This window comes from Adiantum capillus-veneris, chromosome 3 (genome assembly GCF_014529385.1).
Source record: "Adiantum capillus-veneris isolate H3 chromosome 3, ASM1452938v2, whole genome shotgun sequence".
Lineage (NCBI taxonomy): Eukaryota > Viridiplantae > Streptophyta > Polypodiopsida > Polypodiales > Pteridaceae > Adiantum > Adiantum capillus-veneris.
In genome coordinates, this window is record NC_140933.1 from 66,807,701 (window position 1) to 66,823,776 (window position 16,076).

The window sequence follows — 16,076 nt, forward strand, 5'->3', positions numbered from 1 at the left end:
TCTACTCATTGGTCACGTTTATTATATTATTTACTTGCATACCTTTTCCTCTTTCACCCAAAATAATTCAAAGAGGGACCATATCATATGATTCCAATATCTTTCTATATCCATAACTCCTCCATATTTTTCTAACACCATTATGATATGACAAAGGAGGGGCTCACTCTTGGATGCATTGTACAAATTCAACAAAGGAGGGGGCCACTAAAGACTTTTTGTGAAGAAAAAACAGGTCTTTTGGTGGGATTTTTAATATCTATCTCCACTTCGAATTTGGAGCGGTGGTCAAAAGAGAAAATGTAGCCCACGCTCTGAATAATCACCTCAAACTTTTTCATAATTTTTGGAGCTACCAGCAGTGAGATATGAGTTTTTGAGTGGACCCGACTCTGCCCACTTTTCTCACAAGTAGCCCATAGTCTTCTCTCACCTCTTTCCACACTTCTACACACACATACACACATTCCTTTCAATCCCTCACTCAAACCTGCACCTTCAATGGTTTCTCTCACCTTCTTTACCATTAACCTCCCCACTTACTTCCATAGCTCTCATATGAGCTCTCCATGTACATACACCATCTCTATGCCTCTCTCTATTATCTCCAAAGTACAACTCCATCTTACTCCTTATATATATACATAAATTCAGCATGTGTACCATGCTTAACCTCTATAAATCAAGAGATCTCATCAACGGAATCACCATTTTTATCACGATAATCAACCTTGGCGGCGGTGGCGTAAAGAAGGGAGGACCAAGAAGAAGATCGATAGTCATTTTGAGAACCTACACAAGTAAGTCCAAAACTTCTTCAAGCTTCACCATCACAAGGATTTGCTCACTTCATTCAACCATCTTACTTCAACCATTTCCCCCATTCTACCCATTGTAAATATATCATTAACTTTCTAGTGATTACTAACACTAACCACTAACATACTAACACAAAATAGCATTGACCTAACCATAAAAGACACCTCACCTTACCCCTCTCTCTCTCTCTCTCTCTCTCTCTCTCTCTCTCTCTCTCTCCTTACTTACTTTTACCTTATCTACCATAAATAATTCTCTCTTTTGAGCCCACACCCATGACTCAAGCAGACAAAGAAGGCCCGCAATGTTTTGATATTCAAAAAAATCATAATCTTGATTTGTTATCTTATAAATTAGGATTTCCAATAATCTTAATGAGGGGTCTCCAACGTATAAATAGGCCCCTCTTCTTCTTGTAAAACAACCTCCAATATCTCACATAGCACACCAACACTCTATGCGTGAGGAGAGACTTAGGTGTAGCAACCACTTGTGAGCTTCACTCTTGGTGTGAGAGAAGCCTTCAAGCTACACATTGCAAGTGAGAGAGCGTGAGTTCCATAAATCTGAAAACCACTATTGTATATGCTCCTTCATCATCAATAAATTGAGGTTTGGTGCATCAAAGGCATGATTCGACGTTCAAATCTTCGTCCTTCTATTTGTGAAATAGAGTTTGGTGAATTCAAGGTGACTTGTGTATTTTGAGTTCTATCGTTTGATCTTGCTTTGGAAAGTGTTTTAGTGTGTTTTAATTGCCAATTTTGTGTCCATTGTAAGAGGGTATTGTGGTGAGAGGTCTCCCACACCCTAAGACAGTGTGTGTGTGTGTGTTGGCAATGTTTAGCAATCACTAAGCATAGAGTGATTTTTTGTACAAGTTCTACGATAGCATCATAACGAACCATCTCCATTTGCAAGTCACAAATAAGGTATTACGCAAAATCCTTTTCTCTCTCTCTTCCCTTTGCTCTAGCTCTCTCTGGTCCATTTTGTGTGTGTCTTGGTGTGAGGTTGCTTGTGTGTGTTGTGTGGTGCATCTTCTTGGTTGTACCAAATTCTCTCTTGCGTCCTAGTTCGCATACCATAACTAGGTGGTGCCCCTATCTTGTTTGGGTTTGGCTGTGGGTTTGTTTTTTTGTTGTGCTTGTGGTTGCCCCAGCCCCAATTGAGCAGCACGGGAGCCTTGAGGGGTGTTTAGAGGTCGCCTTTCTTGTTGCCCGCCCCGGACCGCCTCAATTTTGGTGCCCCCACGGAGGACGGCTTGTATATTTTTGTGTAGGATCAACCTTTAGACAAGTCAAGTAGTTTTCATGAATCACGAAAATTTGTATGATCCTTTCATTCCCATTGCAAGACAAAAGGTACACATAAATCTTAGTACTAAGTTTCAATTTCAACGAGTAATTCGTAGAATTTTGGGCCCTCGTAGGTTGGCTGAGATAAACGCTTCAGTAAATCCTTTTATTTTGCCTCTTATTAGGTACTACCTTAGTTTGGACGTCTATATTTTTGTTTTGTTTTAAGAATTAGGTCATGAATAGACAATGAATAATGGCCCAGGAATAGAGGTTTTCCCCTTCCATTTCACTCCACACATTAGATTAAACATTGCAATTAGTAGAAAAATCCATTTTCAACAACGTATGGTGTTCATGTTTGGTGCCCAAAGAGTAGGAGAAATTATCGCCTCACCAAACCCTGTCATCCTACCTCTAATTGATTATCATAGGTCATTTGATGTGAATATTTTCATTTTGTTGTAGAATAGATTGCAATTTAGAGAATATTATTGAAAAAAACAAAAAACGTGCGTCACTTTGGAATCAATTCGATGGAGAGCCAACGCCAAATGTCTGGATATCCTCTTTTCTTTAGAGAGCCTGAAGAGGATGCAGAATTATTTTTGGCGAATTTCATGATGTCTTGCTGTATCAAGAGGATAGTAACTGATCAAGAACGTGTAGAGATGTTTGACGTGGTCCTTAGGAAAGTTGTTAGCACTTGGTTTGATTCTTTGCCTGAGGAAGTTAAAGGGAATTACACGGAAGTTGTGAATCATTTTAAGAGGTACTTCTTTGATCCCCAAAACACTCAAAAGCTATGGCAAGATATTGTCTCTCACAAAAAAAAAGACTTAGATGACTACTACATGTATAAACAAGAGTTTCTACGTCTTTGGGCTGTATGGGTGAGAAATGTTTCTAACCTTGGTGATGGTGCAGAGTTCCTAAAGAAAGAGAGGTTCATAGCCCGGACTCTTTCCTGACCTTAAGGTAAAAGTTGAGGCGGGTGCACATGCTACTTTTGATGCAGATGAAACTAGGGCTACTAAGAAATATAAGAAACTCAAGTGCTTAAGGGGGGAGGTTCCAATAGAAGGTCTTAGACCCAAAGGTAAGTCACAAGCATCAACATCTAGGGAGCTTCCTGAGGTAACGGCGGAAGTGATTAAGAAGTTAAATGAATATTTAAGCAGCTTGTCAATTCACCTTGCACAAACTGTAGGTCCCAAGGGACAAGCAAAGAAGTCAGAAGAGCGAGAGCCACCACGACCTAGGAGAGTCTTGCAATGTTGGAATTGCGGAGAGTCTGGACATGGAATGTATAATTGTCCTTGGCCCCGTGGGGAGCCAGGGAGACCTAACTTGAACTACCCAGTGATGAATGCAGGTGAAGGAACTAGTCAACAACCACGGCTTCTACAAAGGCAAAATGGAGCAAGACCACCTCCACAAGGGGTAGAAGGAGTTCCACCTTTGCAAGACCCAAATGTGCATGTGGTAGAGGTGACAAATTCAAGAGAGGTTGACATGGAAGCAAATGGCATTAAGCATGGCCAAGGGAAAGGTAAGGAGAAAGAAGGAGTTACATCACAAAGTGACCATGGACGAGAAAACAAGGCAAAGGAGACCAAGGAAACCAAGAGGACTCGACGTCGTATCAATCTCCAAGACTTCTCTCTTGGACATGGTATGGCTCCATACAACCTATTGGAAAACATGAGAGGTAAGGGTCCTGATATCTCATGGCCTCAATTTCTTGCATTATGTCCACAAGTTCGGAGGGATTTAAGAAGGGCAGTTAGCACTAGGAGAAAGGTCAAAGAGAGTGTGCCTGTTGTAAAAATTGCACAAGCTGAAATGAATGAGGACATTACACCTGTGCTAGATTGTTACATAAAAGGGAGATTGGTTAGGAAAGGTCTAGTGGATGGAGGTGCACAAATTTGCATCATGACAGAGGGACTCATGCAAAGACTAGGCATGCACATCCATGAGACACCTGAAATCAAAGTCAAGATGGCAAACAATAGCAAGGCTAGGTGTGTAGGTATCGGCAAAAAGGTCTTTGTAGAGGCCTTTGGCATTAAGAAGGCGGTGGATTTTTATGTTATGTCGACCAAGGGAAGTGGTTATCCATTTATCCTAGGAAGACCATGGCTAATGAAAATGCGAGCTTTGCAGGATTTGGAGAGTGGAAAATTAATTTGCAAGAACGACAATCATAAGAAGGTTGTCTTTGACATGAAGGAGCAATGGCAAGAGGAGCTCCATGAAGAATCATCTCAAAGTGAGACGGAAGAAGATTGGACTGATAACACTATAGAAGAAGAAAGTAGCGGCAGCATTACTGAAGAGGAGTCTTCCATCAAATTCATGGGGGTAAGGTTTAAGCCAACCAACCAAGAGACCTCTTGTCAATGGTTGGAGGAGGTAGGTTCCCAAGAGAACCAAAATGTGGAAGATGAAGGAATGTTAGAAGGTATGTTGTCTACAACACTTACAAAGGATGAAAGAGAGGAGTTCAAAGGTGTGTTAAGGAAATTTCCTAAGCTTTTTTCTAAAGACTACACCGACGTGCGTGGAGTAGATGATTTTCAACACAAGATTGAGCTAAAGCCAAAGGCCAAACCTAAAGCTCAAAAGCTACGAAGACTAGGAGTCATCAAGGAGCAGGCTCTACTCAAGGAGGTAAGAAAGCTTCTAGCAGCAGGTTTCATTTATCCAGTGGAGAATTCAGAGTGGGTCTCTCCCATTGTTGTCACTCCTAAGAAAAACGGCAAGTGGAGGGTGTGTGTGGATTACCGTCCACTCAATGAGGCAACAAAAAGAGATTACTTTCCCCTCCCATTTCAGGATGAGATACTAAATGAGGTAGTTGGTCATGAAAAGTACACTGTGTGTGATGGCTACTCGGGTTACTTTCAAATAGGTATCGCATTGGAAGATCAGTTAAAAACAACCTTCGTAACTCCTTGGGGTTGTTATGCTTTTAGAGTCATGCCATTTGGTCTGACAAATGCTCCTGCAACATTCCAACGTTTCATGAACATGGTGTTTCAAGCATTCTTTGGAAAGTCAATTAGGGTGTTCATTGATGATTTCTGCATTTATAGCTCAAAATCATTGCATCTACAAAGGGAAGAAGAAGGTTTAAAGAAGCTCTATGACATGGGAGGTCAACTCAACCCCGACAAATGTCACATAGGTGAGGATGAAGTGATCTTGCTTGGTCACAAGGTTTCCTATAAAGGAATTGAGGTGGATCCTTCAAAGGCAAAGGCTCTTATTGAGCTCCCATCACCCAAGAATCTCAAAGAGGTAATCTCATTCATTCAAAAGGTGAAGTATATGTCACGCTTTATTCACTTAGCTTCGGAGTTGCTTCATCCTTTGCAAAAGTTGACACAACAAGTAGAATTTCCATGGTTTGATGAGCTTGAAGAGTACTTTTGTAACATTAAAGTCATTTTGTCAGAGCTACCAACACTCATGCCTCCTTGTTGGGAGTACATATTCTTTGTCAGCTCTAGTGTTGGGAAAGAAACAATTGGTGCGGTTTTGCTACAACAAGATCCCCACAGTACCAGGATGTGACCCATCTACTTTGCTAGTAGGGTCATGAATGCTTTGGAGAGAAGCTACATGGAGGCAGAACTCATGATGCTTGCTCTCATGTTTGCGGTGAGAAAGTTTAGATCCTACTTGCTACCAAAACCTTTTGTAATTCTCACTGCAGAAAATTTGTTTCCTTGGGTGTCATCTCAAATGAATCTTAGCACTAGGATCTCAAAGTGGATTATGGAATTGCAAGAGTTCCAATACTCTTTCAAGGTAGAAGATAGTGTGCGTGCACAATTGGCAGGGATCCTTACTTATAGGGTACATGAGAAGGAGATTAAGGTGCTTAAAGTAAATACCCTACCATTGACACCACCTAAAAGTATTCCTAATGCTTTTACCTTGTTCTTTGATGGAGCTTTTTGACGAGTCACAGGAAAAGCAGGGGGAGGGCTAGTATTGCTCAACCCAAGTGGAGAGGTGGTCATGAAAGAGAAGGTCAATCTACCAGGTTCAACTAGCAACAATGAAGCAGAATACGACACACTACTTCATGGTTTGAAGATGTGCATTGGCCAAGGTATACAACGTCTCATGGTAAAGGGAGATACACTTCTCATTGTTAAATAGATTTTAGGCATTTGGGCATGTAAGAATGAAAGCTTAAGGACCAAAGTTCATGCCATTCGTAGGATGTTTAATCAATTTGAAGAAGTGCAACTATATCATATTCCTAGGAAACAAAATGAAGATGCCGATTTACTTGCACAACAAGCAGTTACATGTGTTGAGAAAGAAGTGCAGGTCATCATGGTGGCAGCAGCTGTCAAGCAACCAAGATACCAGGGATTGGAGTCATTGGCTCCCATTATTGGCTACATTTTGGAGGGCGAGTTTCCACAAGACTTCACAAAGGCTCAAAAGCGGAGGCTCATTAAGAAGTCGAGTTCATATTTGTTTTTGGAAGGTGCCCTTTACCAAAGGGGAAAAGATCAAGTTTGTAGGAGAATACAACCAACCAAGGAGATTCTAGCCATTCTTGAAGGTTTGCATGAGGAAGCGTGTGGTGGTCATTTTTCACAGGAACTCACTGCAAAAAAGATTTTGCTTTCCGGATATGTTTGGCCAAGCTTGCACATTGATGTTCAACATTGGTGTAAAAGCTGTCACAATTGTCAGATTAATGGAAACAAGTGTCTATTACATGGTCCACGTCAGTTAGTCCTTGCAAATGGACCCTTTGAAAAATGGGGCATTGATGCTATGGGTCCTCTGCCTAGAACAAAGAATGGTAAACTCTACTTTCTAGTGGATGTGGACTACATGACTAGGTGGGTAGAGGCTCAAAGTGTGGCAAGGGTAAATGGGAAAACAATGAGAAGATTTTTCTACACTAATATTTGTTGTAGATTTGGCACACCTTTAGAGATTGTCTTGGATAATGGTCCGGGGTTAAAGAAGGGTTTACTCACAGAAGTTTGTGAAGAGCTTCACATTCTACATCGTCATAGCACTCCATACTACCCACAGTCAAATGGTTTGGTGGAGAAGGATAATGGTGTCATTGCAGGAATCATTAGAAAGATGGTGCAAAACTAGACAAAATTATGGGATGACTTCTTGGATGGTGCCTTGTGGGCATATCGAACCACATATAGGGAAGCCACGGAGTTCACACCATTTCCCTTGGTCTATGGTCAAGAGGCTTTGCATCCTATCGAGCTCAACATTCCAACAATGCGACTTCATGGCAAAGGTGCACAAGATGATCAAGAGGTATGGATGGATCGACTTCTTACATTAGTGGAGCTTGAGTGGAAAAGAGAAGCAGCTTACGAGTGCTACAAGAGGAAAGCCACACAAGCGAAAGAAAAGCACGACAAGAAACTAAAGGACAAAGGCATCAAGGAAGGAGAGCTTGTGCTAAGGTTTGACAATCGTTTTGATGCCAAGTTTGAAACTAGATGGCAAGGGCCATACATAGTCAAGAAGGATTTCAATTCAAGTTACTATGAGCTTATGGACTTGAATGGTAAAGAGCACTCCAGGAAGGTAAACGGGTATCGCTTGAAGCCCTATTTGAGTCGCCTTCTACCAAAGGATCTACCAAAGATCTGTCAAGACGCCGCTGTCTCATGTAAGTATTGTTACATGAAGCATGAGTGCAACTCTAGCCAAAATTCTGAGGGCCGAAACAATGATTATCTCGTCAAGGACTCTGAAGCACTCTCTTTGGAAAAGATGCTCTATGATGGTACATGAATATACCATCATCGTGGGGGAGGGCTAATGATAGCCGTTTTTCGGCTCTTTATAATTGCCATAGTAAGTTACTGCACCCTACCAAATTCACCCAAACGCTATGTCTATCCCTACCATTTCACTGTACATAGGCGTGTGTGAGTTACGGGACTTTTTCCATATCTCCTTAAAAACCCTCAGCTAGCAAGTCACTGGGCTAATTGAGCCAAAAAAATAAATAAAATCAAAAAAATAAAATATATTATGGCCCTTTTGTGTGTAAATATTGCATTATATATATGGCCTAAATATAGGGATTTTTATAATTATTCTGGTATTTTATTTAAATATTTATACTTAGGTGTGTGTTTTATTAAACCTATGTACACCTTCTTTCATCCTCTTACACCATAAGTATTTTGCCAATGTGTACATACTCTAACCTTATATTTTTTCTTTTATACAAATCACCCCCACATTTTCACCCTCACCCTCGTGAAAACAAAAAATTGAATTCTACTCATTGGTCACGTTTATTATATTATTTACTTGCATACCTTTTCCTCTTTCACCCAAAATAATTCAAAGAGGGACCATATCATATGACTCCAATATCTTTGCATATCCATAACTCCTCCATATTTTTATTATTATTTTTACTCATTATTCTAACACCATGTACTCATTGAGCTAAAGTCCATGAATAGTCTAGACACTAGTCCCACCATGTATATATTTCTTTATTCACCAATAATCCTCCTCCATGCATGTGTCAAGGGCAACTTGGATGGTTTGTATTATGATATGACAAAGGAGGGGCTCACTCTTGGTTGCATTGTACAAATTCAACAAAGGAGGGGGCCACTGAAGTCTTTTTGTGAAGAAAAAACAGGTCTTCTGGTGGGATTTTTAATATCCATCTCCACTCCGAATTTGGAGCGGTGGTCAAAAGAGAAAATGTAGCCCACGCTCTGAATAATCACCTCAAATGTTTTAATGATTTCTGGAGCTACCAGAGGTGAGATATGATTTTTTGAGTGGACCCCAGTCTTCCCACTTTTCTCACAAGTAGCCCATAGTCTTCTGTCACCTCTTTCCACACTTCTACACACACAGACACACATTCCTCTCAATTCCTCACTCAAACCTGCACCTTCAATGGTTTCTCTCACCTTCTTCACCATTAACCTCCCCACTTACTTCCATAGCTCTCATATGAGCTCTCCATGTACATACACCATCTCTATGCCTCTCTCTATTATCTCCAAAGTACAACTCCATCTTACTCCTTATATATATACATAAATTCAGCATGTGTACCATGCTTAACCTCTATAAATCAAGAGATCTCATCAACGGAATCACCATTTTTCTCACGATAATCAACCTTGGCGGCGGTGGCGTAAAGAAGGGAGGACCAAGAAGAAGATCGATAGTCATTTTGAGAACCTACACAAGTAAGTCCAAAACTTCTTCAAGCTTCACCATCACAAGGATTTGCTCACTTCATTCAACCATCTTACTTCAACCATTTCCCCCATTCTACCCATTGTAAATATATCATTAACTTTCTAGTGATTACTAACACTAACCACTAACATACTAACACAAAATAGCATTGACCTAACCATAAAAGACACCTCACCTTACCTCTCTCTCTCTCTCTCTCTCTCTCTCTCTCTCTCTCTCCTTACTTACTTTTACCTTATCTACCATAAATAATTCTCTCTTTTGAGCCCACACCCATGACTCAAGCAGACAAAGAAGGCCCGCAATGTTTTGATATTCAAAAAAATCATCATCTTGATTTGTTATCTTATAAATTAGGATTTCCAATAATCTTAATGAGGGGTCTCCAACGTATAAATAGGCCCCTCTCCTTCTTGTAAACCAACCTCCAATATCTCACATAACACACCAACACTCTATGCGTGAGGAGAGACTTAGGTGTAGCAACCACTTGTGATCTTCACTCTTGGTGTGAGAGAAGCCTTCAAGCTAGACATTGCAAGTGAGAGAGCGTGAGTTCCATAAATCTCAAAACCACTATTGCATATGCTCCTTCATCATCAATAAATTGAGGCTTGGTGCATCAAAGGCATGATTCGACGTTCAAATCTTCTTTCTTCCATTTGTGAAATAGAGTTTGGTGAATTCAAGGTGACTTGTGTATTTTGAGTTCTATCGTTTGATCTTGCTTTGGAAAGTGTTTCAGTGTGTTTTAATTTCCAATTTTGTGTCCATTGTAAGAGGGTATTGTGGTGAGAGGTCTTCCACACCCTAAGACAGTGTGTGTGTGTGTTGGCAATGTTTAGCAATCACTAAGCATACAGTGATTTTTTGTACAAGTTCTACGATAGCATCATAACGAACCATCTCCATTTGCAAGTCACAAATAAGGTATTACGCAAAATTCTTTTCTCTCTCTCTTCCCTTTGCTCTAGCTCTCTCTGGTCCATTTTGTGTGTGTCTTGGTGTGAGGTTGCTTGTGTGTGTTGTTGGGTGCATCTTCTTGGTTGTACCAAATTCTCTCTTGCGTCCTAGTTCGCATACCATAACTAGGTGGTGCCCATATCTTGTTTGGGTTTGGCTGTGGGTTTGTTGTTTTGTTGTGCTTGTGGTTGCCCCAGCCCCAATTGAGCAGCACGGGAGCCTTGAGGGGTGTTTAGAGGTCCCCTTTTATGTTGCCCGCCCCGGACCGCCTCAGTGGTTTTGAGATTTTGAACTCACTCTCTCTCACTTGCAATGTGTAGCTTGAAAGCTTCGCTCACACCAAGAGTGAAGCTCACAAAGTGGTTGCTACACCTAAGTTTCTCCTCACGCATAGAGTGTTGGGGTGCTATGTGAGATATTGGAGGTTCTTTTACAAGAAGAAGAGGGGCCTATTTATAGGTTGGAGACCCCTCATTAAGATTATTGGAAATCCTAATTTACAAGATAACAAATCAGGATTATGATTTTTTCAGAATATCAAAACATTGCGCGCCTTCTTTGTCTGCTTGATTCATGGATGTGGGCTCAAAAGAGAGCATTATTGATGGTAGATAAGGTGAAAGTAGAGTTTTAAGGAAGGGGAGAGGGGGAGAGAGAGATAGAGAGAGAGAGTTACTATGCACATGTTTTGAGGTGAGGTGTCTTTTATGGTTAGGTCAATGGCTATTTTGTGTTAGTATGTTAGTGGTTAGTGTTAGTAATCACTAGAAAGTTAATGATGTATTTACAATGGGTGGAATGAGGTGGATGGTTGAATGAAGTGAGGAAATTCTTGTCATGGTGAGGCTTGAAGAAGGAATTACTTGTGTAGGTCCCCAAAATGACTATCGATCTTCTTCTTTGTCTTCTCTTCTTTACGCCACCACCGCCAAGTTTGATTATTGCGATGAAAATGGTAATTTGGTTGATGATATCTCTTGATTTGCAGAGGTTAAGCATAGTTTACATGCTGAATTCTATGTATATAGAGAAGGGGTAAGATGAAATTGTACTTTGGAAGTAATAGAGAGAGGCATAGAGATGGTGTATGTACATGGAGAGCTCATATGAGAGCTATGGGAGTAAGAGGGGAGGTTAATGGTGAAGAAGGTGAGAGACACCATTGAGGATGCAGGTTTAAGTGAGAGATTGAGAGGAATGAGTGTGTGTGTGTGTGTGTAGAAGTGTGGAAAGAGGTGAGAGAAGAATAAGGGCTACTTGTGAGAAACGTGGGCAGACTAGGATCCACTCAAAAAATCCTAGCTGACTGGTGTTTGCTTCAAAAATCACCAAAAGTTTTGAGGTGATTATTCTGTTTATGGGCTACATTTTCTCTTTTGACCACCGCTCCAAATTCGGAGTGGAGATGGTGGGTGCCAAAAATCTCACCAAAAAGCCTGTTTTTTATGCCTGCAAAAGTCTTTTAGTGGCCCCCTCCTTTGTTGAATTTGTACAATGCATCCAAGAGTGAGTCCCTCCTTCGTCATATCATAATACAAAGCATCCAAGTTGCCCTTTACACATGCATGGAGGAGGATTATTGGGACTAGTGTATGGACTATTCATGGATTATAGCTCAATGAGCACATGGTGTTAGAATAAAAAATATGGAGAAATTATGGATATGGAAAGATATTAGAATCATATGATATGGTCCCTCTTTGTATTATTTTGGGTGAAAGAGGAAAAGGTATGCAAGTAAATGAAAATAATATAATAAACGTGACTAACACTAGAATGGTAACCTAACAAGACAAGAAATAATATAACCTAACGTGACTAACACTAAAAATCCTTTCATGAGCTTATAGTTCAATAACTACTACATATGGAAAAAATGAGAAACTTGTAATTTTTCTCATCCCTCGGTCACTACAAGCCTCCAAAGTTAATGGACCAGTGCATTTTGCCGAAAACAGCAATTTCTTACGGTTGATTGCATAAAAATAAGAGTGGGGATTTTTGTAGGACATGAGATAAAATGCCCCGTTAACTTCAATGGGTTGGTGACCAAAACATATGGTTTCTTTTACCTCACTAATTTCTTTTGGGCAAAAGAAATAGGTACAAAAAAGTTCCATTTTTGCCATTCTTTGGACCTATCATCAAAGTTTCTATAGTCACGCTCAATACAGATACTATATACATGTTTTCTTAGTTCCCTATGGGCCTTTGGATTCAAAAGGATCCATGGAGCATGTCAAAAGGATAATGGATCTCTTACAATTGGAACCTTGGGGGCAATGATAAAGTGCTAAATACAGCAAACATGCAAAAACTGGGTTTAGCATTATGACCTCTAGAAACCCATAGAAACTACTCAATATCTAGCCAAGTTTGTAGTCTATAATTAGATATGGTTACTACCTACAAAATACACACAATTGGCCTAAGAAACTAGAAATATTGAGAAAGTTATACTTGCTACTCTAAAATGTATCGTATTCTTCAGCAATCAAAAAACTCAACCATCATCATATACTATGCTATATAGCATATTAGGTCTTCCAAAACACAAGGAAGATTAGCTTTATGTTATACATTACACTTACACAATCAAAAGTGGATTTGGATATCAAGAAAGCCACCAAAAAAATCATAAAAGTGCTAATTTTGGCCAAAAAACAAGATTATGCAATTGTTGTAAATTGGTCATAACTTTCAATTTTAACACTTAGCTCTCCCTACAAGCATGAAAACATGTTGAGAACTATGAATGCCTAACCTCTAGCCATCTAAACCTCACAAACATGAAGTCTAGAGTGGTATAGTTGCCAAACATTGAAAAAAAGCCAAAAACAGGATCCGTTTTTTCACACAGTTTAGGTTCAAAAATGTTGTGCAAGAGTAAGGTTAATGGTGAGATCGATACTCCAAAAAAAATGCTAAGTTTTTTTCAGCTAATAAGGCAACTTTGTGGATATATAGCACCTAGAAATTCATTTTCATACTCTTCAAATAAATCAAGCAAAATGGTCACTTAACAGAACACAAAAGTGTCCAAGGACATAAAAGTGTCCTGTTACCATTCTAGTGCTAAGGGAGTAGAAATCATTTTTTGTTTTCACGAAGGTGAGGGTGAAAATGTGGGGGTGATTTGTATAAAAGAAAAATATGACGTTAGAGTATGTACATATTGGCAAAAAATATACTTATGGTGTAAGAGGATGAAAGAAGGCATACACAGGTTTAATAAAACACACACCTAAGTATAAATATTTAAATAAAATACCAAAATAATTATAAAAGTCCCTATATTTAGGCCATATATACAATGCAATATTTACACACAAATAGGCCATAATATATTTTATTTTTTTTATTTTATTTATTTTTTTGGCTCAACTAGCCCAGTGACTAGCTAGCTTAGGGTTTTAAGAAGATATGGAACAAGCCCCCTAACTCACACATGCCTATGTACAATGAAAAGGTAAGAATATCCACAGTGTTTAGGTGATTTTGGTAGGGTGGGGTAGCTCACTATGGCAATTACAGAGAGCCGAAAAACAGCTACTATCAGTATATTTCAGTCATATATCGACATCCTAACATTATACTAATGTTATGATATCCATTCCTATATAGACATGCATACTGGTTCTTTGGATTTCTATAGGACACTTATTTCTTTCGATATAGTGGTTGGTATCCGTTTGACTTGTTGTAGTGGCCTCGGAGCACTCTATGCTCATAGGTGGCTCCCTTGGGCGGTTTTGTGGACGTTTTTGGTGCTCATGGGTCGTTTGCTAGTGTGAGTGGTTTGAAGGTGATTTTGAAGTGCACTTGTAAGGGTTATTTCTCACACGGTGTACCCTGACGCCCCCCCCCCCCCCTTTTATTGAGAACTATCGAGCACTACCGCTAGTGATAGTGTCCCCCCCAAGCTTGTGAGGATGTGAGAGAGGAGTGGGATTTTGCCTCCAAGGGGCATCAAACCATTCAAAAACTTGCTAATAAAAGTGCTCAAAAGGGCCAATAAGATGTATATTTGTAAAAATGGTCAAAAGTCCTTATAAAAAGTTTCTTTTATCATTTTGGGGGCTCTTTGGACATTTTTGAGCTAGTTTTTATATGTGAAATCTCCTCTTTGCCGTTCCAACCATAGAATGACACTTGAGATGTTGTAAAGGGTTTTTTAATCAACATCAATCCGTGCAAATACACATTTTGGGTGCAAATTCTCCCCTTTCCCCCTTCTCTTTCTCTTGCTATTGTTTTTTCTTTCCACATCGTTGATAGTGTGGAGGTGCGTGTACCCCAAGACCCGTGATGTCTATGCATGTTGAGAGTGAGATAGAGCATTGATGTTTTTTTTGAGAGGGTCAAGATGGACAATGTTCGTGTGTGAGTGCAATATGGTGATCTTGAAGACCGTGTCTGCTTTGGTTTGTGTGAAACTAGTGGTTTTCTAGTGTGAGTGGTTTGGAGGTGATCTTCAGAGGATAGGAGTTCTATGAATTTCCTAAACTATAGTGAGGCATTGTGTTGTGCCATGGGTGTTTTTCCCATTTCCCTTCTCCGCCTTTTGGTGCCCCCACAAGGAAGCTATTGATTGCTCCCGGTTTGACAAAGAAGTATAATTGCATTGTTGAGTTGAACTTGTTTTAATAATCGTTGATAATCCCTTAGTCATAATCTTTGAAGCAGAGTTGTGGCCTATCAAGCCATGGAGCTACAAGACCCAATGCAAAACATAATCTTTGAGACCAGGAGCAGCAACCAAGGATATGAAAAGAAAGCTCAAAAAGTTTGGAAGTGCTTCAATGCCAAATTGAATAGAGCACTATTGTATCTTGCCACAAATGCAAAGTCTCTTTCGCCTCACAATTTGCTTTTCTTGTTTTGCATATCCCCTTGATTAGGCATTCTAAGGTAACAGACAACTCTAACACTACCCACAATGATGAAAATTTTGACATGCAAACTCTTTCAGAATTATTACTCAATTTTTGCATTAATTGTGCGTACTCTAAGGCTTGAATACTTGTAGATTTTAAATTTCTACCTTTGACAGAATCTACAAAATGATCCTCGAAAACAAGGCCAATCTTAAAGCCCTAAGTACGGAAGCCAAATTGAAATATCTTTTTTTTCAAAGGTGTTAACAAGTCAGCTTTTTTATTCCACCAACACATTGTATCAGGCCACACACCCGGGACCATCCTTTGGCTTAAGGCACCACCAAGTGTGCTTAGTGGGGGGTGAACCCACCACCTTGGTGATGCAAGTCCAACCCTCTTCCAACTTAATTAAAATATCTTATAAAGAGTACAACTTTTGTCAAGTGAGAACTATATTTTAAAGACATATATGTGAAAGCTCTAGTTTACACACTTTCATTGTAGATTCAAGCTTCCTTTTATGACTTATTTGTTGCAATTGTATGTGTTGTTGAAATACAATGAGTGTTTAGATCCTAATTGTTTCAATACATGCAAGCCGTTTGAGAAAACTCTATCTTTGTTGCTCATTTTTATGCTTTTTGTTAAATATTTGAATGAAAGGATGATTTAAGAGTGATAAATGGGTAGAACTCTTCAGATAGAGACCTATAATTTGCTATTTTGCAAGACTGCATGAATAAATCACACATGTTTTCACTTTGACATGCAAGTCCAAATTAGTCATGTTTTCCTGTTGTCCGCTTGGTGGGGTGAATCTACATCGCAATCAGATGAGATTTGGACCATTCAATCTATC